Raw genomic sequence first — 26,467 nt, forward strand, 5'->3', positions numbered from 1 at the left:
CATCCAGTCTTTCTCCTACCAATGAAGAATTGTTCCCTTGGACCTATTTTCTGTTCTTTTTCTAGGTCAAATTGTAAGTCACAAATAATGGAGCTTTCACCACTTCCACTTAGGGTATGTCTACATTACATTTAAAAACCTTTGGCTGACCCATGTCAGCTGATTCGGGTTTGCAGAGCTCGGACTAAGGGACCTGTTTATTTGCGGTGTAGATGTCTGGGCTTGTTCTGGACCCCCAGTTCTAGGACCCTGCAAGATGGGAGGGTCCCAGAGCTTGGGCTGCAACCTGAGCTGAACTTCTACACCTTAGCTGAATGTCCCATGAGTCTGAATCAGCTGGCATGGGCCAGCTGCAGGTGTCTAATTGCAGTGTAGACATATCCTTAGCATCCATCCCACAATCTAATAGCTCTTACTGATATTTAAACTAAATTTTTCCTTTCCTAATTTATCCAATTACTCCTTTTGTACTACATTAAAATATTGCTCTTTGTTGGAGATGGTTGCACTCATCAGATATTTACACACTGTTACAGTGTCCTTATTTTGCAATCTCTTAGCCAAACTACATATTTTCTCTTTTATTCTGTTTTCACAGGTTCTCAGCTCTCCCCTTGCCAATATATTTGTCAAGGCTGATTCCCCACTCTGGCACTTCAAGTGTAGAAAGTGGGAGCCCGCAAGGATTCTAAAAAATAATACTGGCCACTATAGGCTTGTATTAAACTCCCAAGGTTACAGCTTTTCTCTGACCTTGGATTGGTAGATGCTGACACACCCAATTGCAGAACCCCTTTGGAAGCCCAAGAAGTCACACTTGGGAATTCCTTCCTGTGGGATATCCTCAAGCCCTTTCACTCCTCCTCCGGAGAAGAAAGAAAAAAATAAGGAAAATAGCTGTTCCCACCAGCTAATTAAACAACATGTGCACAAACCTCTTAAGACAAAAATACCCATTTCTGTTCTTAAAAAGGGTAAATTTTATTAAAAAAACCAAAGAAAATACATCTGGGAACTCAGGTTATTGCTAGATTTAAAAAAAAACAAAACAAACAAAAAAAAGTAAAAAACCTACAAGGATTAAGCACCAAGAATAGCTTTCTTGAGGTCCAGCTTAAAAGTTACAAGCAAAACAAAATCACCTGGGGTTAGCACAGAGGAGTCCACAAGCCATAAAGGAATAAAAGGGATAAACCTAATCTTATCTTCCTAGACATTTTCTGGTCTACTTACATATCTCGGGTTTTAAATGAGTAGTTTCTAGGTATGATACGATGATTTTTTTTTCATACCTGGCCCAAGCTTCTTACAGCATAGCTCTGTCCTGTCTACCTTTCCCTGGGAGAACAACAATAGACAGACAAAAGGCGAGTTGTTTCAATTTTAAAAAGCTCTAGCTTTCCCGTTGGCTCTTTTGGCCAGGTGCCCACTCACTTCCTTTTACTTATGCATAGCAGTGAATAAAAGGATTTTTTTATATAGATGTGTTATTAACAACCTGTGGCCTGGTCAACACTTAAGTGGGTGGGGGGAGGAATAAGGCCAGGATGGACAAAGCTACCTCTGAGAAAATGTAAAATGTTGTTACTTTAGTTTGACTAAACCTAAGGTGAATCTATCTGGATGAGATTTTGCAGTCTCTCAGACTAGTTTCCCAGCAGACCAAAGCAGTAATGAAGAGAGATTGTCTGGAACCTAAAGGTCTGGGACAAGAAGTCTTCTTCTACAAAGTGCATCACTTCCATGAGTGCAGTATGAAAGGAATACAGGAAATTTCTAAGGACTGTGAATGAGAAAAGTTTCCAGAAGCTAAAGATAACCCTATATAATATATTTTATTTCAAAACTTATCTTGATTTAAATAGATTCCTAGTGCGTCTCCACAGAACAAGATTATTTTCTGGAGAACAGAATGAGAGTGATCAGTGAAGGACAGGTTTTGGTCACCTATGTTGCAACCCTACACCTAAGCTCAAACATGGCATCTGTATGGCCAATTGTCGGTCAAAAGGTCACTTTGGTACCATGTGCAACACCATAGTGCCGTGTGCTATCCTATGGTGTGATGTGCTACATTATAGTGCCGTGTGCCTATTATCGAACCTTCTGTCTGGTCAAAAGGTCAAGTTGGGGCCGTGTGCAAAAGGCACAGGGTTGTGTGCAAAAAGTAGTGTGCCAGGTGCAGCTCCTATTGACGTAGAGGGCACCAGCTCGGAACCTGGAAGTTGAAGGCTCTAGGGACGAATCAGACACTGACACGAGTAAGAGTCTTCAAATAAAACTATGTCTCGCGCCAAAAACGGCAGGAGTATCCGCATGTTAGCTGAAAGGTCTGATCACCCTTTCAACCAGGGACTCCTCTGGATTTTGCCGGCTCGTGTCGTGTCGATTTTTCTTTTGGATTACTTCTCACCAATTCGTCATGCCTTTGGTGTCTGTACTGCTGGTCAGCTGCTCCTGGAGTGTGGTATGTGCATTTTGTTTTCTGTAAATACTCTGTTCTCTCAGCTTCTTCCTTCCTTCCTTTTTCTTTCTTTCTCTCCCTTACTGGTACAAAGTTGTGTATACAGTATATGAGAGTCAAATTGTTGTATTGATTGCTGTTGTGATTGGTTGGTGTATTTTACAATGTTCGGTTAATGTGTGTACAGTTTACTTAGTTTTTTGTATCTGCTCTGGATTTTAGTGAGCAGTTGATTGTAAATCGCTTGGTTTCTTGTTGTCGGATGTAAATAGACTGTTTCGAGTTGTGTGTGGTTTTATTCTGATAGTATTTCTAGTTGATAAATTGCCTCTCCCCAGCCCAAGTTGTAACTTATCCCCGTTAATAAATAACTACATGGTTTGAAATTTCAATCTGTCACGTTTTAATTTTCCTCTCTCAATCAAATACTTACTCAAACCTGCATCTGTCTCGGACAACCCAAAGATTCTAGTTTCTAAGAAAGCAAATTCCTAGAATGTGAGTTCTAAGAAAGTAAACTTCATTTATTTTATCCTGAACCAGAAAGGGTTGCCTCCAACTGGCAATGTTAGCCTTTTTTCAGTGGCTGTTTGGAAGCTACTTAGTGAAATAATAACTGTAGTTTTTCCAACTGAGAACAGATGTGCCTCTTTTAGAATTTTCAGTAGGAAATTAGTATTTCATTTCACTGAATTATGTCTTTACATTGTGTTTTGACACACCATGAAACATCAGTTTCCTGATAAAACTGTAAAAAGATAGAGACTAATTTTCAATGGGAAAAGCTAAAGCCATTATTAGTATAATATAGCAGATGTTCCAACTGAACTGTACATTTGAATGTCTCATTGTGTGGATATCAAACATGAATAAAAACAGTGGGAGTTCAGCCCACCTCTACTTGCCACTGGGTCTTCATATTTATGACTATACATCTTATTGTGTTTTGTAATAGAGCAACATTTGAAAAGCCAGGGCAATACAGACAAAGATGCTTTAATCTTTCTCTCTGTTTTATTTTGAAAACAATAAAATCTTAAGTAATTCTAGGAAGACTGCTGAATTACAAGCTAACTATATGGCACCTCAAGCAAACATCCCCTTTCACTAGGGCTTCAGCACTACCTTAGCTTAATCATGTCATAAACTCCTCCTAACATTTCCTTACTGTAGCTTACCTAGTTAGCTTTCGTTTCTTATTTACCACTCTGCATGCACCCATTATCTTTGCTATGAATGAACCTGAGGTAAATGATAACGTTTGCTCCACTAGCAGCCAAATTGTACCACCAATGCCAAGCATAATTAGATCAGGCTGGACACAGAAAACTTCCCCAGGGCAAGGGACAGAATGTTTCTCACCTCCAGGTCATAAAGTAAAAAGAGAGTAAATTCACAGCCACCTCTGCATCTTTAGGCCTGGAGTAGCCTCAGTGACAGTTGTGCCCTCTCTCCAGAAAGAGCTAGGAATCCAAGAGATGAATTCTCTAACCTCTCTGCCACCAAAGAGCACTGCATATAACTGCATTAATAGCCCTAACAATGCTATGGTCTGCAGTGTACAGGTGGTGTAAACTACCTGTGAAGAATTTAGATACCCCCCCATTCACCTCCAATGAACTTGAAATTAAAGTACTGGTTTCAATGAGTCTAGGATCCTCAGTAATTTGGGCCTGATTCAACACCAACTGAAGTCAATGGGAGTATTTTTCACTGTCTTCAACTAGTACTGGTCAAAGCCTCTCCAGAGTAGGTCTGAAGAAGATTTGGCACTAAACGAATATGATGTTTAAGGTTTTCAGATCTTTCAAAAAGTGCTGGAGAGTCTAAGAGATTAATAGAATACAGCATAGAATGTGAAGTTCCAAACATCAGTTCTTATTTAACAAATAAAAATTCTAATTGAGAAGCTGAGGAGAAAAGCTTTTAAAATGAGTGGTTGAACAGAGACAATGGGAGAAAGATTGCATATTTAGAGGGGAAGATAGTAACTAAAATGTCTGTGTGACATGCAACAGGAGAGAAAACCCAAAACAAATTTCTCTTTTCTGAATGAGTCATGCAATTGATCATTCTGATTCCCTATATTATTCCTGCAATTGTCTCACTGAGTTTAGAGATAAAAGAAGTCAAATATGGAAATTCATAAATTCATAGCTTTTAAGGCCAGAAGGAATCATTATAAACATCTGGTCTTAACTACTCCATTACATATACCAAAGACCTTCACCCAATAATTTCTGATTTCAACCCTTAACTTTGATTTGAGCTATAATATATCTTCTTAAAAAACTCCAGTCTTGGCTTTAAGACTGCTGGTGATGCAGAATCCTCCAGTTCCCTAAGTGAGTTTTTTCACTTGTTAATTAACCTCATTGTTAAAAAAAATTAGCCTTTTTCCTAGTCTGAATTTCTCTAGCTTCAGATTTCAGCCATTGGATCTCATTATGCTGTTTCTGGCAGATTAATGAGCCATCTGTTTTCAGAAATTCCTTTCCCAGGAATTGTAGCCCATGATCAAGTCACCTCTTAACATTTTCTTCAATAAACTAAATATGTTGAGCTTTCTTCCATGCACTATAGGGCATATTTTCCAGACCTCAGATCATTCTTATAGCTCTTTTCTAATCCCATTCCAATCTGTCAAAATCTTTTTTGAAGTGTGGACATCATTACAAGATACAGTATCCCATTAATGTTCAATTGATTATATTCCATGACCTCCGAGGTCCTTTTTAGAGTCACTACTTTCTTGGATACAATCCTCCATTTTAAACATGTAACCTACATTCTTTGTTCCTACTTGTATGGTCTTGAATTTGGCTGTGTTAAAATTCATGTAGTTTAAATTAGTTCAATTGACTGCACCGTTGGTGTAACTGACTTGTCCCCATCATTATTTACCACTCCTCCAATTTTTGCTAATTTCTGCTAATTTTACCAAATAATATTTTATATTTTCTTACAGAGCTTTGATAAAGATATTGAATGGCATTGGAATCGCACTGGACCACAAACAGATCCCTACAGGACCCCCATCTGAAATACCTCCATTCAATTATGAGTTCTCATTTACAATTACTTTTTGAAATCTGTCAATTAGTTTTTAAATTCATTTTATATGGGCTACATTTGATTTAGTATAATACTGTTTTTAATCAGAGAATCATATGGGACTAAGCCAAATGCTTTACAGAAATCAGAATATATCAACCCAGTTACTTTTATTAACCAAACACATAATATCATAAAAAATGCCAAGATGGTTTGGCAAAACCTATTTTTCTTTAATCCATTTTAATTGTTCTTAATTATCGTTAAGGTGTCCCCCCACTCTGAACTTTAGGATACAGATGTGGGGACCTTCATGAATAACCCATAAGCTTATTTTTACCAGCTTAGGGAAAACAGTTGATGCCACCACCAAATGTTTTTAAAAAAAATTGAGGGAGAGCCATGTGGGAACTTTGCCTTCTCACAATTTTCCCCAGTCATTATCCTCCCTTTCTTGGCAAGATTTGACTAATTTCCCTCTCCCAAGTCTCTATACCTTTTTTCCTGGGTAGACTCAAGAAAATTCCCCCCACTAATTCCCAGTGAGCCCAGATCCAAAATCCTTGGATCTTAAAAGAAGGAAAAATCAATCGGGTTCTTAAAAAAAGACTTTTAATTAAAGAAAAAAAAGTGAAAGGAATACCTCTGTGAAATTAGAAAGCAAGATGATCTCACAGACAACAGATTCAAAATATAGAAGATTTCCCTCTGGGCAAAACCTTAAAGTTACACAAAAACCCAATTTGATTTTCCCTCTTTGTTTGCAAAAGAAATGACACAGAGAAAAATAATGAAATTTACCACATTTTTATTTAAATACTCACTAATTTAAACAAGGGTTAGATGGTTGTTTTCTGTATTTCTGAGTCCGGCAAAAGCACACACAGAACAGACCAAAGACTTTTTTTGAAAGTATCTTATCTTCTTATTGGTCCTTTTGGTCAGGTGTAAGCTAGGTTATGTGAGCTTCTTAACCCTTTAAAAGTAAAAGAGTAATTAACCCTTAATTGTCTGTTTATGACACTTATGTTACCATCTTTTAATATTTTACTGATTGTAGCAAATATCAGGTTTTCCATGATTTTACCTGGTGTCCTTGACACATTAACCAACTAATAGTACTGGGGTCATCTCACTTACCCTTTTGAATATTAGCACAGTATTAGGTGTTTTTTTATACCAATCTCTTTTAATTTCCCCTGTATTCCAAGATTTGTTAAAATTCACCCTTAATGATTTAAAGCAAGGTTTCTCAAACACGGGTCACTGCTTGTGTAGGGAAAGCCCCTGGTGGGCTGGGCCGGTGTATTTACCTGCCCTGTCTGCAGGTCTGGCCAATCGCAGCTTCCACTGAAATTTTAAATTTCATATATATAGTTGATGCTTTAAAAGGACCAGTTTCCTAGAACTGAAAATGAAGTGAGCAGAACTGACTGGGAGGAAATATCATAGAATAATAGGAATGGAAGGGACCTCAAGAGGTCATCCAGTCTAGGCCCCTGCACTCAAGGCAGGACTAAGTATTATGTAGACCAGGGATCGGCAGCCTTTGGTACGCGGCCCGTCAAGGAAATCTGCCGGCAGGCCAGGACAGTTTGTTTACCTGCAGCATCTGCAGTTTTGGCCGATCGCAGTTCCCACTAGCTGCAGTTCAACATTCCAGGCCAATGGGGTCTGTGGGAAGCGGCAGCCAGCATGCCCCTCAGCCCCCATTGGCCTGAAATGGCAAACCGTGGCCAGTGGGAGCTGCAATCAGCCAAACCTGCGGACGCTGCAGGTAAACAAACCGTCCCGGCCCACAAGTGGATTTTCCTGATGTGCTGCGTGCCAAAGGTTGCCGATCCCTGATCTAGATCATCCATGACAGGTGTTTGTCTAACCTATTCTTTAAAATCTCCAGTATTAAAACTTCCAAATGTGAATGATAAGTTGCAGCTGTTTACGAATAATTTATTAGGGACCCCCTTGGAATTATGCAACTCTATTTTTAGTTAAAAAAAAATCTGGTTAAGAGATTAAATGAAAAAAAAACCAAATAATATATAGCTATTATAAAGGAAAAAAATTAAGTATCTCACAGCAGTAAGTACAAATCAGCAATATTACATTATATTGCTTGGGATTATATTCTTTTTGCACACAACAAATGAAATTAGTTTGCGATAACTTGCTCCTAGGAAACTATCAATATTTAGTTCAGTTATCAATTCATCTTTATCCATCAGAATCAGGTCTAATATAGAATTACTCTGTATTGTTTACACAATACTTTATGTGTACTGGAAAGTTATCTATAAAATTTAGAAACTTCAAAGATATTTTCCTAGTGACAGCACGAGACCTCCAGCACACACCCCTCAGAGTGAAATCTCCCATGACAAACACAATATTTCCCCCACACAATATAGATCCACATTGTTGAGTTGTTAGCTTTGGGAAATCATCAGAGCCTCAGTGAAGCCATTGGCTAGCACTTGTCCAGAATGGATGCTCTTTTTCTTTTTTCATTGCTTCTTCTGTGTTTTAGTTGTTATTTTTAATCCTTTTAAGAAACACTAAACAGAACAATAATTCTTTGGAAGATGTTTATTAACAACTGTAATTCAATATGTAAAGTCCCTAAGCAATATGATGATCGTAAAAATAATTAAACATTCCCTTCCCGAGCCAGAAAAAATAGAGAGAAAATATCTCTCAAGGCCCAACCCCTGCTAACCAAATTAATAGAGGAAATTCTCCACAATTAAAAAAGCAATTGACTGTCAGTATTTCTTCATCTTAAAGAAGTCACCTTTTCTAAATCAGATTTAATTGCTTTGCTGATGCTTTTTTTCTTTCAGCTTTGATTAAATGAGATTTAAGGAAGTTTCAGTTCTCTTAAAATGTGAAAGTTTCTGCATCAAGACAAATTTAATTCTAATGCCTGTCTCTCTTGTATCTATGCTACCACAGCTGCAACAGTTGCTGAGTTCAGTGTTAGAAAATTATGGCAAAACACCTATATCTGCTGAATAGTGCAACCTAAAAGTTGGAAAAGTTGCTGAATAAAAACAAAAAAGTCCTTTCTATTCTACTGATAAATCACTTCTACCTCACAGTGGCCAAAGGCCTTGTATACAATTGGTAAATTTACCACACTGCGTTAGCAACAGTGCAAATCAAGGAATTCTTGCAAAAGCAGGAGTGCCAGTGTGACCCAGCCACTGGAGTTAATACCACCATGATATCTAGATATGCCCTGAGAAGGCTTAGACAACACAATGGTTAAAATATTAGGGGCTCAATGTGCACTAATGCTTCTGTCATTACTAAGGCTAAGATTTAGTCTTGGGTATTTTTAGTAAAAGTCATGGACAGGTCACAGGCAACAAATAAAAATTCATGGCCCCTGATCTGTCCATGACTTTTACTATAAATACCCATAATGACTAAATCGATGCTCCTGGGGCTCTGCTGCTCAGGGATGTGGGTGCTACTCCAGCAGCGGGGGCTGATTGCCCCCATTGCCACTGCTCCAAGGCCACCGGGGACCATTCTCCCAATGGCTTCCAGGGCTGACCCCAGGGCCAGCATACTGGATCTAGGCTATTCTCAGTGGTACCTGATGACAGAACAAGGAGTAATGGTCTGAAATTGCAGTGGGGGAGGTATAGGTTGGATTTTAGGAAAAACTTTTTCACTAGGAGGGTGGTAAAGCACTGGAATGGGTTAGCTAGGGAGGTGGTGGAATCTCCTTCTTTAGAGGTTTTTAAGGTCAGGCTCGACAAAGCCCTGGCTGGGATGATTTAGTTGGGAATCAGTCCTGCTTTGAGCAGGGAGTTGGACTAGATGACCTCCTGAGGTCTCTTCCAGCCCTGATATTCTATGATTCTATGCTGCTTAGGCAGTCCCTGTGGCCAGCTGCAGTGGCCATTGCAGCTGCAGAAGTCACAGAGGTCATAGAAAGTCACGGAATCTGTGACTTCCACAACCTCCATGATAGAATTGCAGCCTTAATCATTGCTGATGTAAGCAGAGTCAGAACAGGCTCTACCCTTAAGCCTGGTGGTGAGCTGTGGAAAAGAAATTCAGGGGCTGATCTCGTTTGCATAGGCACACCTACCTGGCCTAGCATGACGAGACTGCTTGCCTAAATGGTCATTTTGGATGCTGTGGGATCCCCTTCTCTTTGGTATTTGGGCAGGAGTAATAAAGTGTTGTTATCCTGGCTATGTGAATGAAGGACATTAGAACTGTACTTGGCATTTCACGACAGAGGGACTTGCCCTCAACTAAGTAGTACTTGCTAGGCAAGGGACCAAAACCCAATGAATAAAGAGGAAGTTGGGATAGGTATTTGTATGTGGTAGTTGGGTCCCTTATGAGCCCCCCCAACACCACTTTGATTGCTTCTCTCTTCATGGTATAATAATAGAATAAATTTTGACTCTGTTAGCAGTCTTGTTATGTGCTACAGAGCTGAGATCACTGATACCTAGGTCTAAGCATTAGACCTATTTTGGGCTAGTGGTGCACCAGAACTGAGGTGCCCCTCCTACCAGCTGAAGTCACTAAGAGCTGAAATGTTAGAGCTATGTTAAATGGTGGAGGGGGCTGGAAACATATTGGTGAGCAGCTAGCAAGATGGCTAGCAGAGACGAGCGGCTTGCAGTGAAGACTGCAGCAGAACCCCATGGAGAGGCATGGCAATCGGTCATCAACATGAGCAGCAGAGCATGTAAGGTGCCCCCATACCTCCAAGCTGGGAAGTAAACTGCAGATGAACTTCTGAACTCTGGAGGGGCTGCACTGACCAAGGACAGAAACTGTGGGAGGGGTGAGTTTTGGGTTGCTGGGCTCAAGAACCACTTTGGGGCTGCACTGACCAGAGTAAGAAGCTGTGGAAGGCGTGACTTTGGGTTGCTGGACTCTAGAACCACTCTGCGGCTGCACTGTCCAGGGACAGAAGCTGTGGGAGGGGTGACTTTTGGATTGCTGGACTCAAGAACCAAAGGGAAAGGACACAGCCCAATCTGCTGGGGGGGGTGGGTCTTCTGGTTCAAGGTTTGTGTTTATGAACCCTAATTGTGCTGTTTTCCCAATTTAATGCTGAGTTGTTTACCTAGTGTTATTAAAGATTTTTGCTACACTGAGCTCCTGTGCTTGCGAGAGGGGAAGTATTGCAACTTTGAGGCTCCCAGGGGTGGGTGAGTAATTTTCCCAAGTCACTGAGTGGGGGCTTGAGATGGTTTCGCATTGTATTGTTGAAAAGGAACCTCTATGTACTGAACCCAGCCCTTGCTGCTGTCAACTCGGCCTGGCAGAAAGGTTACACTAATACTAGTGCCTTGTACAATGATGAGAGATTTACTTAAAACTGCCACTCTAGATGCAGCCAGATGTATAGACAGAGGCAGAGCAAATAGGAAGAGAGCTGTTTTATTACTTGGCACTGATGTAACTGCCACTGGAATGATCTGTCCAGTTCTGGTGCCCAGATTTCAAGAATCATGTTGAAAAATTGGACATACTACAGCAAAGAGCAACAGAATGGTTAAAGGACTGGAAATCATGCCCTATATTAATAAATACAGAGAGATTTTGGCAGACCAGTAAAGTGCCCAAACCACTACTGCATACTGCTAAAAGTAGCCAAGCTAGCAGGCTGTAAGTGGGTCTTTGCAGCAGTCTTAGCATGAACACGTCAGAAGGGGAGGGAGTTTGGGTGCCACAGAAAGGGCAGCTTGACCCCGCACCCTTCATGATGAAATCTCTGTTGAAATTGCTGAGGTATGCATTTAGAAAAACAGGAATCTTGTCTATATGTGCCCTCAGGGATGTATCTGTCAGGGCCTCAAGGCATGTAAACTCTGAAAAAACACATCTGGCTAATTGATGATCAAAAGGAAACCTCTTGCTTAATCTTTGAAATTGCTTATTTAATAAGTTTTATTTAAGTGACATGCTATTATAATAACAATGAATAAATAAAGGAAGAAAGTCTGAGGTAGTTGGACTCTTCTGGGACTTTCCCTCTGGACACATCTTGTGGTCCCTCTAGCAGATGGAAGATTGGCCATCGAAAGACTGCTGCTGTGCCACTCGAGAGCCACACTCAACTGCGGTAATTATTGAGAGTTGGGATTGTGTTACTAACCTGTTGCGGACATGTGTAAGTGCTTGAAACTAAGCAAAGTATAGCTTTAAGTGAAAGCACTTTTGTGTTGCACTGTTTGTGCCAGCCATCTATTGGTCGGATGGCCGTGTCTCCATTGATTTATTTCCTGACACCATGACATCAAGTTAACAAGAGCTTTGGGTTGAAAGAACCCCATGTAAAAAATAGACTTAAGACTTTATTTAGCTTATTCACTAGAAGGTTAAGGAGTGACTTGATTACAAGTACATACACGGAGGACAGAAATTTGATAATAGAGGTCTCTTTGATCTAACAGAAAAAATGTTTTACAAAATCCAATTGCTAGAGGCTGAAGCTAGACAAATTCAGGCTGGAAATAAAGCACAATTTGAGAGAAGGTAAATAACCATTGGCACAACTTACCAAAAGTTCTCTTGGAGTCTCCATCACTGGCAATTTTTAAATTAAGACTGAATGTTTTTCTAAAAGATATGCTCTAATTCAAACACAGTTATTTAATGTGAAGCAGGAATTAATACAGGGAAATCCTATGGCCGGAGTTATGCAGGAGATCAGACTAGGATATTACAATTGTTCCTTCTGGACTTAAAATCTATGAAAACATCTGACATGAAAAGTTGAATCTACCAGTGATGACAGAGCAGAAAAATAATACTAAGGGACCTATCACATTGATTAAAACCATGACGAGCAAATAACAAAATGAGATTCAACTTTGAAAATGAAAGATGGGGAAAATAATTCAAAATACATTCAGTGGGAGGGTGATAACCTGGGAAGCAGTAATCTTGAGAGAGAAGCATAAATTAGGTATCTCAGAGTGCAATATGAGAATGAAAAAGCCAATGTAATTTGGAGCTGCCCTATACAGAGGCATTACATCAGAATAGTTCACATATGGAGCATTGTGTCTCTATGTTCTGGGTGTCCCTAAACCTCCAACTGACAGAAGATACGACTGGATGACAGTACCTGGATTACTTTAAATTGTCCTGTTCTATGCATTTTTTCTGAAGCATCTGGCAATGGCCACTGCTAGAAGATGGGATTCTGGGCTAGAGGAACCATTGGCTTGATCCAGTAAGGCCATTCTTATATTTTTATGTACTATATACAAAACTGTATAATCTATGACTGTATTAAATATATAAATGAAATATAATTGGAGATATACCTATCCCCTAGAACTGAAAGGGACCTTGAAAGGTCATTGAGTCCAGCCCCTTCCTGTCACTAGCAGGACCAAGTACTGATTTCTGCCCCAGATCACCTAAGTGGCCCTCTCAAGGATTGAACTCACAATCTCTAGGTTTAGTAAGACAATGCTCAAACCACTCCCCCTGTACTATGCTTTATGTTCAATTTTTGGTCATTGCTTCAGGCCTTTCTAGTAGTTTTGCAGACACTCAGCTAGTGGCATTGGGGACCATCTCTTCCATTGTGGTGTTACAACCATTTATATCTAGCTGATGATCAGGCCCACTATGTCATATACAAATCTGAGGAGGCCCCTGCACTTACCCAACTCATACCGCAAAAATAAAAAATAAAAACAGAAGTAGTCATGTCATAAGCAGATAGTTAAGGGTTAATGTCTCTTCTACCTGTAAAGGGTTACAAGCAGGGAACTGGACACCTGACCAGAAGACCAATCAGAAGACAAGATACTTTTCAATTTGGGTGGAGGGTAGCTTTTTTGTGTGTTCTTAGTCCATTGTGTGTTCTTCTCTAGGAGGGTCTGAGAGAGACCAGACATTATTACAGGCTCTCTAAGTTTCTTTTTATATAGTAAGTAAAAACAGGCGGTTTAGGCTTTTTGATTGTTTTACTCTATTTGCAGTTGTGGATCTGGCTGGTTAACTTTTATATGTGTAGTTGCTGGGAATATTTTGATTGTATTGGTACTGGGGGGAAAGTTTCTTTCTGGTGTCTGTAAGCTATAGGACCCTGTAATATTTACATCTTGAAGTTACAGAGATAATTCTTTACTTTTTCCTTTCTTTTATTAAAAGATTTCTTTTTAGAGAACCTGACTGAGTTTTTTTTGTTTCCCTTGTTTTATTCCAGGGGATTGGGATAACTCACCAGGACGGGAGGAGGAGATGGAAGGATGGAGAGATAGAATCTCTCTCTGTTTTCCTTGAATCTGTTTGCCTCTTTGTGGAGGGAAGGGAGATTCTTCTCTGTATGGTGAATTAAGAGGTTGGATCAGTATCTCTCAGGATAGCCCAGGGAGGGAAATTCTGGGAGGAGGAAAGGTGGGAGAATGGTTTATATCTCCTTGTTTTAAGAACCCAAGTGATCTGGGTTCTTGGGGTCCCCAGGGAAGGTTGGGGAGGTCAGAGTGCCCCAAAACACTATATTTTTGGGTGGTGGCAGTGCTATCAGATCTAAGCTGGTAATTAAGCTTAGAGGATTCAGGTGCTAGTATCTCATTTTCTGAACTCTAAGGTTCAGATCTGAGAGGGAATGCTATGACATGTCAAAATTACCTTTTGTCTTCATTTTTAATATACAGTCTGCCTCCCTATGGATCAGATCCAACTCCCATTGGGAGTCTTTCCATAGGCTCAACCCTAAAATTGCAGAAGCAATAACATTCAAAAGCCTTTGAACCCAGGACTCTAGCAGTGAAATGATAATGCATTGCATCACCTAATACTCTATTCCACATGCTCTATGGAGAATATTATGTTCACAGAGCAATTGCAGAAATAACCTTTTTATGAATAGTATACTGTATGCTTTATTTGTACCCATCTTCCTTTCTCACAGCTTGTGAAAGATGAACACTACAATAATGCCATACATATTTATAGAGCAATATTCTAGGATTATTTTCATGATGCAGTTATTCACCATTTATGCATGAATTATTAAGAGCCACTAAAGCTATAAATAATCAGGAGATGGTGAGCTTTGTAGACTAAATTAAGTCATTTATGTATAGTACAATGCATAAACATATAAAGAATTTGAAATATAATATGCACTGTTTTTAGACTATAGGATTTAAAAACTGTTATTTATGACAAGTGCCAAACCAGATACTTGATGTTTTCCTATATATCATTTTACATCAAGAACATTCTGATATTATCTTGTGCATTAGAATTTATAAATATATTAATAACTACTCATGTTTTTAGAAGATAGAAAGCAGTTTAAGAATGGATATCAATGTATATTGTGTCAGATTGGCACAAAAAAAAATCAAGTAGCCAGTTTAAATAGAAGATGACAAAGCTCACATGACTGGTGCTTTGAAAAAGACTTTTGGGCCTTGAGTACACAGATTTGAGCTACTTGGACACAAGCAACTGGAAATGGTACCATAGACATGATTGTGCCAGAACCCCCTACCATCCAGATCTAAACATGGGTTTCAAGGCATGTATGGGGAAGAACACTAGTATGACTGGAGTGTGCATATGAATTTGCCTTGACTGTGGCATGTCCCTGTATCCATGCCAATTTGTCATATGGACGGGACTAAGGAGCATGTACTGGGTCCCAACTTCAGTAGTTCTCTCACCTGATTCTCACAAGGCACTGACCCTTTCCCAAATCTATGAAGTTCTGTCTCCCCTTTCTGGCAGTATCAAACTGTGCTGACCACTTGAGAACTGTTTTCCACTACACTCTTATCACCAATACACACAAACATGGAACCTGCTCCGAGAGATGCCGCTAGGTCAGCCGTACACCCCAGTATTCACCAGTTTATGGTTGGAGTTCACTGTCATCCACTTCTTCTTCCACAGGACCAGGAACATCCATCTTTACTGGGAAGTTTCAGAGAGGCTGGTGAAGATGGGCATTCACCAGACTCTGGCTTAGTGCTGGGATGGCTAAAGCACCTTGGGCTCCAGTAATGGAAGGCAAAAGTCTCCAGAAGTCGGTTCTGTAACATGCTTCTGCTTCAAGAGTCTGGACTGGGTGATCTTCAGAGCTCCTAGTACTGAGCCTGAGATGACTCACAATCCTCTCCTCCATCCCATCAGGCTCATCATCCAACAGAATGTCAATGAGGGCCAGGGTGAGGAGGCAGCAGTGATTGTGGAGAAGGAGGCCCGGAAAGGCTTGAGAAAGAGGTGCAAGTTATCCTGTGCCTCTACGCAGAAGAGAACAGGTCCCTACTTGATGGGCCAGAGGAGGACCCCAAAACTCAGCAGGAACCAGAATCTGAGGTGGATAAGTTAACCCCCTCCACCAGCATCCTCTCCCTCTTTCTCACAGGGCTGGATGCAGAATTGGAACCTCCTCTTCCCTCCATTTCTCCCCACCAACCAAAGAAACAACTGCAAATTCAACATTTTATTGAATTATCACAAACCACTATAAAGCTTTGGCAGAAGCTATAGAACAGATTGTCAGCAAACTATCATATTGCCCCTGGGTCTGCAAGTTTGTCAGCCAAGAGAGCAAGGGAGGGTCTGTGCCTTTGTTGGCCAAGAGGATGTCAGCAAAGGAGAGGCTGGAAAGGTCTGGTTGGGAACAGGACATTTGTACAAGATTAATGGTTCTGCAAGCTCCTTCCAAAATCACACACTTTCACTGTAGTAACCTCCCTCAGCTTACAAAAGGGACCTGCATCAGGGCCAGTTACGTGTTGGAAGAGGAAAGGGAACCTTTGCAATTCTCAAACAGGACAGATGTTTCCAGGCATTCCTGGTCCCTGGTGTCTGGGAATTCCTCATTAGTGCCACAGAAGCCAGGAGAAAGGGGAGGAGGGTGGAACAACAGCTTTAGTGGTTGCACAAACACAAAACTGTGTCTTTTTGCAGTGGGGAGATGATTGGCTTGCGGTCTTGTTCATGAAACAAAATATTGTTGCTGTGTGACTTGTTCTTTCTCTGTTCCTTTCTCTGCTCTTTTCTAGATGAAGAGTTCAGATATCCTGATGTTACAAGTGCTGGCTTGTGGACAGATGGGCATTTGCAGTGACTCACTTTTCCTCATTCATGCAGGCGCTATCTGCTAGCTTAGAATGTGGTCTGTTTCCATTTGGTTTGCCTCCCAGGCCTGTAACCATATGTATGCAAATTTCTGGTGCAGCAGAAATTCTAGTTGGTTCTTAAGGTTCAACAGCAATGCAAATGTGCTTGATCTACCTTCATAACTCTCCAAATCCCTCCAATCAGTGATATGTAAACACATAACAAGCAGTACAAACATCTTCTTGGCATAGATTGCCAGAGCCTCACCACAGAAATAAAAAGTCCCCTACCTTTTCCAGTCTGGTATTTGCTAAACTCCTATGGTCTCCGGTTGATGACCAGCCTTAAATAAAATATTGGGAACCATTACCATTGTCTCTGAAATAAATTCACCCCCTGGACCACTCATATACTTAAAGATACTAAATTTTTAAACACTATTATTTCATACTACCTACCATTTTCAGCAAGGGGACTCCTTCCCTGGGAGTGAGAAGTTGTCTGAGAAGGATAAGAAAACAATTGCAATCCTGAAATGCGGAAAAAAGTATCCATTGCGTAGACTTTAACAGCAAAGTTACGTTATGCAGGGGGATTTTTTTTACCCACTTTGAAAGGAAAGAAAAAAAATATAATGCTATTCTGTGATTGCCTTGGCAAGAAGACTGGGGCTTGAGAGAGACAGAGAAGATCTTCAGTTTCAGCTCAGGATGATGAACCCATTCTGCCTGGAAGCCCGAAGCAGCAGCCCAAGAATAGTAGAGGTGAATGAAGAAGAACATTGAGGACCTGCTCATTGGCTTTGAGCCAAGGAGCCAGGAGCAGGTTGAATTTATGAATGAAAGGGCTGCTCAGTGAGAGAAATATATTTTACAGAGGCAAGAGTCAATAATGATCCAAGTTCCTGGAGCAATACACAGGGTACAGGGAACAGACACTTGCACAAAGGGACTGGGAACATGCTCTGTTGCAGTTCCTGGTATATGTGGTGATGGAAAGGATTTGTGTCTCACCTGCCACAATAGCCACTGCTAGTGTCCAGGAACTGGCACCTGTTCCACATTCTCCACCTTCTCCTCCTCCTGCATCTGCACCCCAGGATGCTGCTAAGGCAGAGGATCAAATCTCCTCTAGGGAAAGGGAGGAGAATGCAGGACTGCATGCTCAATACCCTACAAGGGCCCCCAAAACCCCTTCCAGGGGGATCCTTTGATCATTCAGGAGAGGAACAACAGGCTTGAGATTGTTCCTGAAGGCCAGCATGTGGCCAAATTCCAAACACTAGATACCACCATTTGTTCCCCCAGACCATTTTCCACAGTTGTTCTGCCCTTTTCCAGGAGAGGCACTCTTCCCTTTTTTAGGGGAGGAGAGAGCAAGGTCAAGGATTCAGGGTCGCAACCATTAAAGTTTTAATGTTCTTTGGGGAATCTGATCCATTCTGCTTTCTTTTACAGTTGCTTTTTTTTTTTAAATGTATATATTTGAATACTTCAGCTTCATACACTATCGGTTTCTCACCAGAAGTTTGGAATAACATCTCCCTTTGCCAATAAGGCACCACAAGAACAGCTGTGTCCACCCAACCCAATAGTTATGCAATTCTTCTAAAACACAAACATCTTATAATTTTTAACTTACCATTATGTGAACTTCTATAACTGCAATTAACTAGACTGTCCAGGAAGATTCTGTGGACTGAAGCATCCCTTTCACAACATATTGCAGTTTAGTTTTGAAATGAAACATTTTATGTCCTTCAAATTCCACAATAATTAATTCTATGCTCCTCCACTGATCTATTTAAGATAATAACCCTCTGTGTCTTGTCCTATTGTAGGCTCTCCAACCTCTCTGGGTTGCTATGCCACCACAAATTGACCGCTGGCCCAATGTATCTTCATGGACCATTCCAAGAGGACGTGTTTCCTTGATGAGCTTATAGTCAAAGTTCTTGAGAAGGCCAACAAGCATGTCCAATACCAGAGGCAGAGGGATTTCAGACTGCAGAAAAAGCATACTGAGAAGCAAGAGGAAAGGCTGAAACTTATTACACATCTGGAAGACAGGGTTTCAATGTGGGAGCAGGCACTTGCAATGCACTTGAAACAGGAATGGTGGCTAAGGGAGGATGGCAGAGCTCAGAAGAGAGAACTGTTTGAGTGGTTCATCTCCATCATGGGCTGCAAGATTACTAGATCTTGCTGCCTCTCCCAAACCACAGCCTGATCCCCCTGCAATGTACTCTCAGTCCAGAAACTGCTTGGACAATTCCAAGTTAGGGCATCCCATGGAATAAGGCCCCAGAAGCAGCTGGGTAGGGCAAATAAATCCTTTGAAGCCTTCCTTTTTGAACGAATCTCCTGTGTATACCTCCATTTCCATCCCCTAGAGCCAAGTGTGCAGAACATGAGGAAGGAAAGGAAAGTAGAATAGAGGGCAGGAGGACATGCAGTGGTAGTGGTTCATGAACAATTTTTTTGTTATAATTGGTTTTTGGATGCTATACTTGCAGCTGACCTGCCCAGCAATGGATGACTACTGTCCTGTTCAAACATATATTTACAAATAAAGCCTTTTAGGTCGTCAAGAAAGTTTAGTGCAATCATGATTTGAAATAATAAAGCTAAACACGTGATCAGGAGCAATTAGACACCACTAAGCCAGTCCTATCCCTGTGTACAGTTAGGTACAGGAATTCACTTCCTTATAGGAACCCATATTGTGAATTCCCATCCCCCCAAAAAATTATAACTCATCAAGCATTAATAAATATATGACATGACTCTCAAGTTCCTACTCCTCCCAAACATTAATTAGACTCATTCTTCTCAACACAAGCCCATTTTAGAGGTACTATTTCTCCTCTTCCATTGGGCTGTGCAAATTCATAATGTGGGAGCACAAGGCAGTCCTGACTTCTGTTGTCTGAATGCATCCAGCTCCAGCTGTGGTAGCTGCACATTCTGGCCGAGGGTACAGATTTAGCAGCCTGCTCACTGTCATAAGTCCATGGGAAAATGGCTCACCCTTGGCTTCACAAAGATCATGAAGGGAACAGCAAGCCACAGTGATGTGAACAGCATTAAAGACATTGACATCCAAATGGGTCTGTAAACATCTTCAACGGGATTTCAGTCTGCCAGAAACACATGCAACAATCATTCCCCATTCCACACCTGCTGAGAGTGTAATTAGATCTTCTTTTGCCAGGGCCCCTGAAGTCAGGGTTTTCATGAGCCAAGGCAAGAGAGGGTATACAGGGTCCCTGAAGATAATAGTGTGGACAGTAACTTCATTTATGACAATGTCATCTGTTCATGAATGTAAACTCCTGATTGATGAAAAACCCTGGCATCATGAACTTTTCGAATGCAGCAGACTTTGACGTTCATAAATTGACCTCTGTGGTCCACAAAGGACTACATAAGAATGGAGTAGTACTTTTTGCAATGTATGTATTCATGTGCTCCTTGAAGATGGCAAACTATAGACACAGGAGCCATCAATAGCCCTGTTACAGTTTGGAAACCCCATTCTCTAAAAGCCTCCGCTTACCTCAGGAATATCTTTTATGCCTGCCACCTTGGGGTAAACCACAAGCCTGATTACCTGAAACCTCTGCCACCACTTTATGCACCATCAACTTTCCAACACTAAACAGGTATTCAATGGACCTGTAGAAGTCTGGCATAGTCAGCCTTCAGAAAGCTATAGCAATCTGCTTCTGGACTGGCAAGAATGGCCTCATGCATGTGTCTTTATGCTGGAGGGTCAGGGGAAGCTGTTTGCTAAGCTCCAGAAATGTATCTTTCTTCATGAAGTTCTGGACCCACTGCTGGTCATCCCAGGTCTGCATGATGATGTGATCCCACCAGCCTGTGCTTGTGGCCCTGTGCTGTGATCTATGCAATACTGAGTGTATTAAGTAGTATCAGCCAGTGTAAGTCTGCCATAATAGGGTATTCTTCCTTCTGTGCCTCCTCCTCCTGCTCCACCCTAAGCTTTGTCAGGTGCATGCCTTTAGTGGGACAGAAAAAGTTGTTGAAATGTCTACCAGTGGCTCGTGGAAGCTCTGCCCATTTCTTGACACAGGAGTGAAAGCACAAGCAAGAGAACATCTTGAAAAGATGTCTCCTCCGTGTTGCTTGGCAGGCTGGATTGGTAGACTATTCAAACTTCCTGTGACATACAAGGTGGGCATGCACCATAGTGCACCACTGACAAAAGACTAGAGTGGCCACAGTTCAGGAGGGCACTAAGTCACCTGGGTTATGGTGGGTTTGACTCGGGTCTGCATGCTGCAATGTGGTTTGAGCCTGAGTTAGAAAATTCTTAATGTAGGGATAAGAATCAATGCAGATGCTCAAGCCCAGAGTTGTCTAATATGGGTCAGCTGACTCAAGTCCCACTAATCCTGTGCTTACACTGCAGCATAGAAATAACCCTGAGTTATCCTCCCTAAACTGTGATCTGGCTAATAGTTGTGAACGTTAACAGAAAACAAAAGGACAATAAGCGCAATTAAGCTGGCTAGACATCTTTTGTAGAGCAATCACAAACCAAAAAGTGACCCAGACTGGTCCAGGGAGACTCACAGCTCCACATTCTCTCCCTGGAGCTCTTGCACCCTCACAGATACCTCACCAGGGGGAAGGGCATGGGCAATGTCTCTAAGTCAGGCTGAGCACAGGGGACCTGCTCCCAGCACCTTCCCCAATGCCCAGCACTCTGCACCTGGCCCCGGGCCACTACAGTGTCCCCACCAGAGTTACCTGGGTGAGGAGGCTCTATCCTTTTCCCACTGTGCTTCCCCCCTGGCACATTTACAGCTTGTTCAGCCCCTCTCCCTGGCAGCCAGGTCTGAGTGGGGAGGGAGGGGGGTGGAATAAAGCTACTTCTCATGCCAACGGTGCAGCATAGTGGCTATCTAAGAGAGATCCCGGCTGGGGAAGTGGTGGTGGCCCACCCTCTCTGCTCTCCACAAGCCAGGCTGCTGGGGAAAAGGGTTGAGGGAGCTGGAGTCCTCCACCTCCTTAGCACACTTCCATTTCACTCATCCCCACTCCCTGGCAGACAGGCCTGAGTCCACCTCATTAAAATCTGATATTGTAAGTAGCAGTGTGTCTTACCAGGTCAGCTGGTTGAAATTATTATTAAAAATAGAAAGCCCACATGAACATATAATAAAGAGAAACCTGCACAGTGTTTGAAGAAAATTGTGCCTCTCTAATCTATTAGTATTTTGTTCAGAGTGTCAACAAAACTGTGGACAAAGGAGAAGTAGTGGCACAATTTAGCTGAATTGTCAAACAGTCTTTGACAAATTCTTCCACATGAGGCCATCAAGGATAAAAAAAAAATATGGCACGAGCAGCAAAGTACAGTTATGTACCAGAAACTGGGTACCAGAAAGTAAAACAGGAGGAATAAATGGTTAATTTTCAACAGTGATATATGTTTAGAAAGGTGTGTCCCCAGATTCCATAACAGAACCAATGTTCAATATATTTATCAATGATCTGCAAATAAAACAGTTTAGATTAGTCAAAACTAGAAAAAAAAACTGTGAGACATTTCAAAGGGACCTAACAAAACTAGTTGAATGAGAAGCACAATGGCAGATGAAAATTAATGTAGGAAGGTAATGTACATTAGAAATTATAATCTGAACTAACTCAATGACAACAAATCCAGAAATAAAGGGGGGAAGAGGAACAGTGGAAAGCACAGGAAAAATTTCTCTGCTCAATGTACAGGAGCAGTAAAAAAAGCAAAAAAATGTTAAGATGCCTAAGAACTAGAATGGACAATAATACTGAAAATATTGTAATGACACCATTTAAATCATTGATATTCTCTCAACTGCAATACTAGGTTTTCTTTCACCTTCCTGTGAAACACTAGACACTGGCTTGTGTCAGAGAAAGGAAAACTAAAACAGATGGACCACTGGCAAGCCATGTGTCCCTATATTCCTATGTTAAACTTTTCACCTGTTTTGCTAGAAGGATCTGCTTCACTAATGATTCTTTGTCAGCTAGCATGTCATTTTCTATCTTCTCCACCCTTTCCCCTTGTCAGTTAAGACAGCAGTTCAAAGGAAAACAACCAACAGATAAATATGTGAAAGAATAATTATGTAACAAGACTTTTTGGTTTTGCCCTTCTCAATTATTGCATCTGACATGTTAATTCAGGAAAACAAATTGAAACCAAATTTAAACAGTTAGTTGTTTGGGTTTTGCACGATATGTTCAATATGCATCGATGAGGCCATATGGATTTTCTTTCCTTATGAGATGTATGTTATACACTCAAGGGCATTGGAGTGGCTAAAAATGTGGCTGAAAAATATGAAACATTCCAATAAGATATATAGAGATGTATTTTTAAATTATAGATGGTGCATGCGATATATTAATATATTCCAAAATATATGCAGCATATGAAACAATATCCCATATTATGAGTAAATATGAGTTCTGTTGACAACTATTCTATTAGATTAAATATGAGTGATAAAAACATATCCCTCTTTGTAAGTTTGCTCAACAGTTTAGGGTGTATTCTAGGCAGAAGCAGATTGCACTAATGCAGTGGACAAATGTACTATTAGTAACCTTGTCTATAGCTATTCATCATTTTTATCCATCTGCCCAGCACTTAGCCATCTGTGTCTTCAAGTTCATGGATTTTAAATACTGAAATACAGTAATATATAGTTTTAATGATTTGGAATATCTGGAGGAACAAGATATATTGCATATGAAATGTTTTAATTTTCTACAACAGCCTGTCATTTTGAAGGATATACACAACACATGTCCTAGCTAATTATTAGGAGTTCTATCCCAGCTGTTTTAGTAGGCTGGAGGTTTGTGGCAAAGTAGTCTCTGTCCTCTAAGGCCAGCAACCCAAAACATTCAGAACTATTTCTCCAGATAAACAAATCTCTCTCCCTCACTCTCCCTTTTGCCTCTTTCCAACCACCCCAGTGACTTGGCTTGGATGTCTTGGCACTCCTTCTCCTCACGTTACTGGAGGTTATGCTCAGTCTCCCAGTGGGAAAGTGCCAAATTTCCCTGCCCTCAGCACTCAATACTGGCTTTTCAGTGTCAAGGAAAGTTAGTTGTCCTCAATATCATAAAAGAAATATTGACTAATATAAGTGGGAAAAGGTGAGCCAAATTAAAAGTGTGGATAACACCTATTCTGTATCAAGTACCTTGAGTACCCGGAGCAATAAGTGAGGAGTAGAGCTGGGGAAAACGTAGTTTGGGGCTGACCACAACAATTTGTGAATCCAGATCTAATTTGGCAAATAATGTCAGCCAAATAAAAAATGCAATTTTTTTTTAAGTTGAATCACTTTGTTTCAACATATTTGAAATAAATCATTTTGACATTTCATTTGGAAACGAATAGTTTTGTTTTTAAAATGTCCATTTGAATCACTCCAAATTAATTTTGTTTGTTTTCATTTTGACAAGGAAAACAGAAAAAAATTCATTTTCTGTTCAAAACTGACCACCAAACCAAAAATCAATTAATTATTCATTCAGCTCTAGTGAGTATGTGCTTAGGGTGCAGTTACAGATTCCTGGGGCCCTTCTGCTGTAGATAAAAATAAACACACTTATTCTCACATACACTTCTATTTCGCCCCTTGACTGCCATACCTTTCTTTGTAGCATGCCTAAAAGTTACATCTTTTCACCTACTTTCAGAACCATTACAATTCTCAGCTTTGCAATGTAATTATTGTGGCTTTCCGTCTAGGTTTGTCATATAGAGATGGGGTATTATTTTTCTACTGAAAGCCTGGGAAGCTCTTTACATTGTAAATAAAACTTTTTAAAGTTTTGGGAACATCTCACATTAGCTCCTTTGCTTGCCATCCTTTTAGTTTCCTTCAGTTCAGGACTTGCCAGGACTTGCAAATTTGGTGAAGACAAGTTTTGCTTTGACTGCAATATGCCTTGCTGAAGCTAAGCATGTTCAAGTATTTATAAATGTGTTGGGAAGGGAACAAAATCTATATTAAAAGAGTTATTTTGTCATTTGATAATTGCATATGTAATCATAGTAGTCTTCTTCAAATATTCAACTCGTTTGGAGTAGAATTTAATTTCTGTTTCATAATTAAAGAGGAACTTCTGCTTCAAAATTTTCTGACAGGAGCCACCTTTTTTTAAAGCACCTAAAAGCAGTGGGCCTGATCCAACACTCATCAAAGTCATTAACAAGATTTACAGTTATTTTAACAGGCACAGGTTCAGGCCCTGTATGCCTCTGCACAGAAACCACTAAATATTTCAGATACCCATAGGAATTCCATGTAAGAAATCTCCCATCTTCATAATGATCATTTTTCAAATCGACAGAAATGAGGGTTTGCTGGTTTACAATATTCATGACAAGCTGTGTGCTTTGGTTTTGCTTTGCTCTTGTAAGTTTGCAGTTATAGTGAACATTCTTGAAGACCTTGACTTGTGCTGAGTGATAGGTTAGTGAAATTTCCCAGTGATGTACTATATTAGAAAAGGTTTTACTGCATATATGCTCAGACCTTGCAATACCATCTGCTATTTACAGCTACATTCTGCAGTAGGAGTCTGAACAGAATATTGACATTGTGAAAGCATCTGAGGTTTTCTATCTCTTATCTTCACAGAGAGAGAATTCTAGCCCTTGCTTTTTGTAATGGAATTTTACAGCAGTTATTAAAAATGACATAAACAGTAAATCAGTGATCACAGTTATATTGCTAATGGAAATATCTAACACTCTGCTCTTTTCTGTGTACGTGAATAATGCCTCAAATTACCTCCTGATTTTAAGGGCAGGTTCTCCTCTCACATCCATGTAAATCAGAGATAACTTCACTGAATTCAAAGTACTTACACCAGTGTCAATTAAGTGTGACATCGGAATCAAGTTTAAATGAATTACGGTGGTGTAAAATAAAGCTGCACCAAGGGAGAGCTAGTTTTGCAGAATCCAAGGGACACTAACACTCTAGCTAGCAAGAGCCCAGCCCAAGGAGCCCATAAATGATGGATGTTGTCAATTTGTCTGATTTGAATTCGCTAATTAATAATAGCAAAGCCATTATAAACAAATATTTGTCAGACTGTGATCTTACATAGGATGTCGACTAAAATTTGTAAGCCTGTGTCGAGTATATCCAGCATTTGTAGGATGGGTTATAGGGCCCAATCCCATAAAAACCCCACAGAGGAATCCTGTTAGAAGTTAATAGGAGTTGTGGCAAGATTACAGGCTTAGCCCCAAGTTTTGTCCAGCTGGGCTGAGGATCTTGTGGTTGACATATTTTATTGTTCTGCTGTAAGCCATATATTATTTGAGGCTATAAACCATTCTATTTCTCATTTAATTCCATCTCCAATAGTTTATGACAAAGAAACTTTAGTTCATAATGTTGTATTTCATTTTGCCAGTTTAACAGCTTAATTTTGACTTGTCTTTAAATTTATCTTTCTCCCTGCTTTAACATATTATATTTGGACCATTTTATGTTAACTAATTATTCCTTTATTGTGATCTTTTGAGAGTCATTTACATATGTGTTAGTATATTAAGTGTTTGATTCTTAAGTGGGGATTTATGAGTGGTTTTAGGGGCTTAATAAGTAGTTTAATTGGTATTCATTGATTTATTCATTACATGTAAGTAGAGGGTAATAAGGACCGGCGAGTGGGTGACATTAATACGCAGAGTACCAGGAGGCTAATTGCTGGCTATTTTGCTGCAATTTTAACTGATTTACTTTGACACTGATCTTGGAATATTTTTACAGAACACGTACAAGTTGGTAAACTTAATAGACTTGCCTCTATGTAAAGC

Source organism: Gopherus evgoodei, chromosome 2 (assembly GCF_007399415.2).
Source record: "Gopherus evgoodei ecotype Sinaloan lineage chromosome 2, rGopEvg1_v1.p, whole genome shotgun sequence".
Taxonomy (NCBI): Eukaryota; Metazoa; Chordata; order Testudines; family Testudinidae; genus Gopherus; species Gopherus evgoodei.